Below are 8,224 nucleotides of genomic sequence, written 5' to 3' on the forward strand. Positions count from 1 at the left end.
TCTTGTACCTCTTGATGTCTCGTGGTCCGCGTCCTCGTAAACAAAGGGTGGGCGTACATCGGTACCATCTAACTACACAGCTACGCCGCCCATGGCTCGGCGCCTATGTAGATAGGCCCCGTCGTCCCCGCCCTAAACGTGCCTTCGCCTCTCGTTTCGTTAAGTAGTTCTTGTTAATGATTAACAGCGATACATGTGAAATGTTTTTATTTCTTGCGAGAATCCATGTCTTTGAGTTCAATTTATGTTATGTTTTATGTTTTCCTGTCCCACGCAAAAAATCACCTTGTTTCATTTTAAATTTAGTACCAATGAATGCACATCTTCTTTCTAACATGGTGCTAAATTATACTGCTTGTATTTGTTTTCCTTTTTGCATATTCTCTTTAACCCTTCTCTGTGTATGTTCATTCCAACCAAAATAAATCTTATAATTTGAATTATCCATGCGATATTGTTGATCAAATTATCATCTATGCAAATAATCAACGGGACATTCGTACTGCACTCTACTCTTTTTCCATTTAATTAAAATTTCCCTATGACTACATGGGATTGTGGGTTGCTGAAATCCACATCTCAATTCAAACCATCCATGTCCGAACTGGGTAATAAGCACCCAGGCTTATAATACCAGCAAAGATGGCGCGCTCAGCGGGACAAGACGAACCACTACCCCAATCTTAAAATTCAAATTTTCGAAAAATAAAGTTTCTAAAAAATTAGAATGCCAATCACCCGCCAGGGTCATGCCATACCCATCGTGTTAATGGAGCGTGTTTGTATTATCGGTTTGACGAGAGACAAGGCTATCATCCGACCATCGAGTTATCACGACGCGTGTCAACCTTGTGTTGACAGATATAGATGCCAGCGGATGAGGGACAGACTGCCAAATATTATCATTGTATAGGACCGATTGAAAGGTACAGGGTTCTCTGAGCAAGGGGGGGATGTTGATGTTTAAGTCTCTAAAGCAAGAGAAGCGTGTAAGCGTAATGAAACACAGGCGCGCCCAGAAATGCACACCCATTTGTATGTATGCACATATGAACGCTCCTGAAAACGCTCCAGAATTCGAACACACGCACACGCACAAACACAAACGGATACACGCACGTTTCTTGAAAGGGCCTAAATGGACTATTCTCCTTGCTTCATAAAGCATTTTTATATACAAGATTTGTACTTTATTGTCTATTGATTATTACTGGGCGCAAGGTGCAAAATGACAATTACCATGGCTCAAATAAATTGAACATTTTGTAATCACAACAACGAAAAAAGTGCTTTAAAATTCCCATGATTTTCAAGAAAAAAAAAACGAGACGGTTGATTCAGTTCGTTTGTACAGCTATTCTTTTTTATTTGTGACTTTTTGTAATCATCGGGAAACATTCTTCTAGTGTCAAATACCCAATTGATCTCCATTAAAGCTAATAGCACATAAGCTTTTTTTGTTTATTCACGCTACATAATTTTTGACCGAAGTCTCGAGTTTCTTATTTCTAAAACATCGGTCGTCTCACTCAGCAGCTTTTAACGCGACTAGAGCATGACTGAAATTTCATTGCCTTTGTAGACGTCTTTTTAGCACAATTCGACGTTTTTAATGACAGAGGCTTGAACGTATGTCTATGATTGCTGCTATCCGCATGAACGGTAGCCAGTGATGTGCGAAAAAGGTTTTTTGGACTTAAGAAACAGACAATTTTATGAAAGCACTCGTATTGTAGGTCTGCTTGTAAAGGTTGTAAATGTCATATGATGCTGTGTCATGTTCTGCACATTCCGTTCTATTCGAGAGAGAGAGAGGGGGGAGACAGAGCCAGAAAAAAAAGGAGAGAGAGAGAAGGAAGGGAGGAAGGTGAAGAGAGGAATTAAGGGAGGGATGGAGAGAAAAGAGAGAAAAGTAGAGACGGACGCAGTAGGGAAAGAAATAGGAGAGAAGAGGGGAAAGAGAAAGACAGAAAGAGACGCTCTTCTGATGACACCAAAGATATCTGGCGACAGTAAAATCATCCACTACGCAGGTTGCCTCTTTTATCAGTCATTTCATCAATTAAGAATGCGTGTTTTTGTGGCCAAACAAGCCACATTAACGATCTAAAGAGATGAAGAGAGCGCTGATAAAGTATATTTTAACATATCAATCCCGGTTGCTTTTCCGGCCCAGGCCGCATTTACGTAAGACTTATGTAGCTCGCCCTAAATCGACCTAAAGACTTTGGGTATGTCCACAATTTCTAAAAGTTCTCGCGTTCTGTTAATTTAACCAGGCGGATCCACAGCCCGAAATTAAAATCAATTAAGATTTAGCTTTAAATAGACATAGGGATATTTGGCTAAATGCATGTAGATTGATAATCATCGATACTGTTCAGCCGGATCGGCTGTGATAAGTATCCACGAGGGGAGGGGAAATTCAGGTCAGCTGGGGGTTGGGAGGCATAAAATCCCTTCACTTCCACCCCTACCCCCACCCAAACCCACACCCCTCGCCCAATCCATGCACACACACCCTTCCTCTTCATAGACAATGTGATATTACGGAGAGTTTATTTCTTTTCAAAGCGGACCTATAATAAGCACTGTAAACTTGCCTCGACTACACGTTCTAAGGCCCCGATGGCTATACTACAGTTTCTCTAGTGTAAACGATCCCCTCCATTGAAATACGTTTTAAATTAGTTCTAATCATTCGATCTTTATCGGGAATGTATAGAACTTCATTCTTTCGTCAAAAACACATTTTATTGTAAATTGTGGGGTAATTTAGACATGTTCAACCGACGGACCAGTCCTTAGAAAAGGATGCGGTGACCTCGTGGAGATACTATCTCTTTGATGTAGTAGGAAAGTGGATGGGATCTTTTCGGGTCACGGTCTTCCCCTAGCTTCCGTCAACAACTGCCCCCCTTTTTAAGGCATTCTATAGTGAAAGTTTTTTTTTTTTTTATGTCAGGTGGCTCAAATCCGCCGCCAACTCCTAATAGCTTGAGTGTTGCCCACAATAGAGAGAGAGAGGGGGGAGTTCCGTTTTTGACAGCACATAATTTTTTTAAACATCGGTCATGTTTCATGATTTTGTGTCCGTTCCTTTTTTTATGTAAAGGAAATCGTGAAGCAATCTGTACGGACCTAAAGTATTTTTAAATCATCGCATAAAAAGCCTTGTCCTGAATTTTTTATGTTTTGTACTGTACTTGTATTACAGAAGTCTATGAGTGTATCGTTTATTTTCTCCTGCCGATTTTCTGCTACTAAAATAAAAAAAATTCTCTGGTAACAGGGATAATTTTAGTCTCTGAACAAACCTTCCTTTTTAAACTCCTTATTTCTTTACACAGTTTATTCAAAGGAGGAAGTCAACGGAGAGAATACCTTAAGTGCCAGTCTGAAAAATAGATGTAGATATACGTTGATAATAAATAAATAAAAAGCAGCCGATTAGCAGTGGCATAGGTAGAACGTTCTTACTATGAAAAGAGCAACTGGTGTCGGTATTAATGGCGGTTACGTCAGCCAGACAATGAGTCAAAAATGTCTAACAAGAACATGGGTACTGCCAACCTATTGCGTGTTAAGTACAGTTAGAAAATTACTAAAAGTTACAACCAAAGAAAACACCCACTCACATACACATGACCTCTAAGACAGACGCACACCTGATGAAATGCACGTAAAAGGACATTCGATATCACATAATTTGATCGATTTACATATAAATTTTAAGAAAAGAAGGGAACCGTCTGAACTATTTAGCACATTATTTAAACGCGCAATGCGGGTTCATCCAGCGGCCGTCAACCTTACCAACCTGGCCCTGGAGGTAGCTGACCCCGTTTGTTTCTGAAAATAATTCTTACCCATTATGAAACAAAGTATAAAAGTATGCTGTACTTGTTTGAAAACTTCCTGAAGTCATATTTTAATATCTAAGTATCCAGCAAAGCTGCTCATCTTTTCTAACCATGGTCTTAAAAACGATAAAGTCTCTTAAAGAAAATCACCTGGCGTCGACATTTTTTTCTGAATTGCATGAGGTTTATGGCGGTCTAGGTAAGTCATGATTCTTTTATAACTAAGTTTGTTTTATTAATCAAATGGCACAAATCATCGAATTCAAGTGCAGGAACGAGTTGAGCAATGATTCGTGGGTAAAAAATATATATATTTTTTTATTATTATTTCTATATTATTTTCTATATTTTTTTACTCAAGGAAAATTAGTTGAATGATAACTCAAGCTTAAGAGAATGTGGCCCTAATCTACCTCAATCCAATACACAATATTAAAAATAGAAAGCAAAGAGATGTAATTTTTCATCATGTTGCTACTTATCTGTGTTGACAATGTGGTTAGCAATAGGTTAACCTGGACATGACACGCGGGGTTTTTCCCACCAATATCAGTTCTCTCGCGACAGCTACAGTCACAGGGAAACTATTTCCTCCCAAACCGCGAGACACCGGCCGTGTTCACACTGGATCATTCAGAGCGGGATAGGTGCGAACCAGGCTCGTTCGATCACACAGTGCGTGTACATCTCTACGACGAGAATAACAGGCAGTTTCTATCAAAAAGCTGCGTATCATAACAAAAAATGTAGGCACGCCTAAATGGGTTGACAAATTCGTTTTCATTTCGAGTTGCCCCGAGAAACACTCATCTCCGCACTTGTGAAGTCCTTGACCTTATCTATGGAAATGAGAAACCGTGATGCATAAACGTAAAATTACATATTTGCTTCTTCCCCCTGCCATTAAATATTTGCTATTAGTGTTAACAGTCATTACTTAATGATTGTATGATGACCAGTTTTATGTCAATACTGTACGCGTTGATACAAAGTAAATGCATTAATTCATGCACATATCAAATGAAGCAGTCCTTGCTATATATTCCGCACACGTATCTTTACGACATTTACACTTTACGATGGAAAAAAACACGATCGACTGCACGACATCAGACAGAGACGTTTACGGCTTGGGTACAAGTACATAAATTTTCCCAGGTAGGGTTCGAGAAGGAGTTTAAGACGCGCGTGAGCGCACGATTTCAGAGCGACCGCAGACAAAAGCTACCGTTTGCGGATAAGCCTTCTTGATACGAGGAGCACTGACATTTGAAAAGAAATCATTCTTATTGAACTCGTAAAAAGACGAGATCTCAGACAGATTTTAAAATGGGGTATTGTTTGTATTGTGAGACTATGAAAAAATAGCTTGACGTTCTTCGGACTAAACTCTTGCCTGAAGGAAAGATTTTCCTTTTATTCAATCCGTCTTTGAAGCATCGAAAAGCATGGAAATAAAAACCTGAAATTGATTTTGATTGTGATTAACTATTACTTCTTGTCGTTAAAACATAAAGGCTATCAGCAAGTACAACTTTCAAAAATCACCAATTACTTTTATATCAAAAACTCCAATTACCTTCATTGGATCTAAATAAAAACTAGAGGATCAGAGAGGCGATACCGCCTCCGGATATTGTACCACCAGCTGGAGTAAGTGCATTCGGATGGAAAACCAAAAAAAAAAAAAAAAGGGACACCACTATCAGTCTTGTGCTTGACAAGCTCTATAAAATGCAATAAAACAAGAGTCCTCAAAATGCACAAAGAACATAACTGTAAAAATGGTCCAATCAAGTGGTTTTTCCAATTGACCTGTATTTTCCTAATATTGATCACTCCTGTGATTTTCTACACAATAGGCCTGTTAGTTTTCCTTGAAATGTGTCATCAGTGTTGCATATATGCTGACAAAAGAAAAAAACCTAGAGGCATCACTGGGCATATCTCTCTTAGTTTTGAAGATAAGAGGGGCAAGAAAATATGCAAAGTTCAGTTCATGATAAAAAAAGTAGATCAAAGGTCAATTTCAAGGTCAGTTTATGACTTCCTATTCAGGTTCAATACTAACTATGGATATTTATTTTGCCAATTTTGGAGATATAAAGGCCAGAAAACATGCACAGTACAGTTCATCATAAAAAGTAGGTCCAAGGTCTTCCTATTTAAGTTCAATAGTAACTATGGGCGTATCTCTGCCAGTTTTCGAGATATAAGGGAAAGAAAATTTCCAAAGTTCAGTTCATGGTAAAAATAAGGTCAAAGGTCAATTTCAGGATCACAGTAAGATTGCCAGAATATGACTCCTATTCAAATTCAATAGTAATTATGGCGTATCTTTGCCAGTTTTGGAGATATAAAGATCAGGAAACTTGCAAAGGGCAGTTCATCATGAAAAGTAGGTCAAAGGTCAATTTCAAGGTCACAGATAGATTATCAGTATATGACTTCCTATTCAAGTTCAATAGTAACTATGGGCATGTCTCTGCTGATTTTGGAGTATTTCACATTTTATTTTCACCACTGAATATTGGATGTTGAACTTTTTGATATAGTACAACGCCTACGCCGTATCGAAAACAAAAAAACGGAAACAACCTTCAGTGTTGCACTTGACAAGCTCTACAAAATGCAAAAAACAAGAGGTCTCTTGCTTTAACGGTTCCAGAATTAGAGAGAGTTTTCAGTTTCAGCATCTACCGGCTGCTATTCCCGTGAAAATGCACGTGCAAACTCACGAAGATGAAAGATAACCCTAGGGCTAACACCTGCCCATAATAATATTGGTTAAATCTGTGTAGTTTCTGAAAATTGGCAAAAATAAAATATTTTTCACAAAAAATTCTCAATTTTAGAAAATTTTGGCCCGTTTGACCTTTAAATAAAGGTCAAAGGTCAAATCCAGGGGCATATTTGAAATCTCCACATATGACTTAAGGTCAGCCATCTGTAGAAATTTTTCCCATAATTCCTTCGGTTTGGGAGATATTTAGCATTGAATTTTCAAAAATTTTGACAAGGGTGCGTTTCAACAAGCGTCACGCCCAGGCCAATGCACCGACTGAGACAAAAAACCAGGGGGTTCAAGCTGAGATTATATGTGACCTAAATCCAAGAGATGGGGACACAGGTCCTTGCGGTCTAGGAGGAGAAGCGGTAACGGTGACTTGTATCCCACGCCATTCTGCGGAGCCGCAGGAGCCGCAGGAGACTAAAACTAATAACTGTATTGGAATTTCTTGGAATTTAGAGAAATTTCATGAGATGAGGGAAATTATTTTAAATACCCCGGTATATGCACAGACTACCTCTACTTGAAGACTTTTTCGTTCAGCTTCTCATGAGACGTGACAGAGCCAGCAAAGAAAATAGTGGAAACGGCCACAAAATCGAGGTGCCCTTCCATGGCTGTATTCAAAATGTACTTTTTTTCAGTTTATTTATATATTTCTATATCATCACTAGGAGAAAAAAAATTGATATGCATTATCCGATGAAATTTAGCATGGTCCGCCTAAGATAAGCGGAGAAATTTAAATATCAATGAACAACAGAGGAGAAAAATCATATATGACTCAAAATTCATGTGACCAGCACCAGGTGTCCATTGTTATGAAAATAGCTACCAGGAGATTTTTTAAAACACCAAATACCCACAGAGTGAGTCAGCGGTATTCTGTTTTGAAAATAAAATACTTCGGTTATTATATGACTGTGACTAGTCAGGTTTTCAGTCCCTTTACTCCATTTGACTACTTAAAGAGACAGATCATTAGGATGAAGGACAAAATATTATTCAAGATGTATTCCTGAGGGCCCCTGAGGGAGTCAACAACTTCCCATCACACTGCAATTTATAATGTACCGCAAATATATCATTTTGTGAGATCATTTTTTCACGTGCGATAACGTCATTTCAACCGTTGAGAGCATTACTTTTTTTGCCACCAGGCATATTTTCTTAGCAAGTGTATTTTATCTTCATTGTTTACAAAGTGGCTCAGATACCATAAGAATATTAAGCCAAATCACTTTAAAAGAAAATAAATCTAATGTAATACACCATAAACGTGCTTATGAGCGTCGCTTCATCTTTAAAACAAACCCTTAATGCAGTAAAATTCTTCCAAAATTCAGATTTTAAATATCTACGCAATAAAGGATCTCTTTATCGACGAGGTAACATCCAACCTAAGGAACTGTCAACTTCGAGTTAATGCATTGTCATAAAAATGAGCATTAGACAAGGTGTCGTTTATATCATAAATTCATATCATATATCGACGAGCTTTACACTACAACTTGTGACATCGCTGTCTAAGTCTGGCAGGCAAATTGGCAATTAATTCTCTACTTGAGCG

This window comes from Lingula anatina, chromosome 9, assembly GCF_051362555.1.
Source record: "Lingula anatina isolate TDL-2025a chromosome 9, LinAna3.0, whole genome shotgun sequence".
Lineage (NCBI taxonomy): Eukaryota > Metazoa > Brachiopoda > Lingulata > Lingulida > Lingulidae > Lingula > Lingula anatina.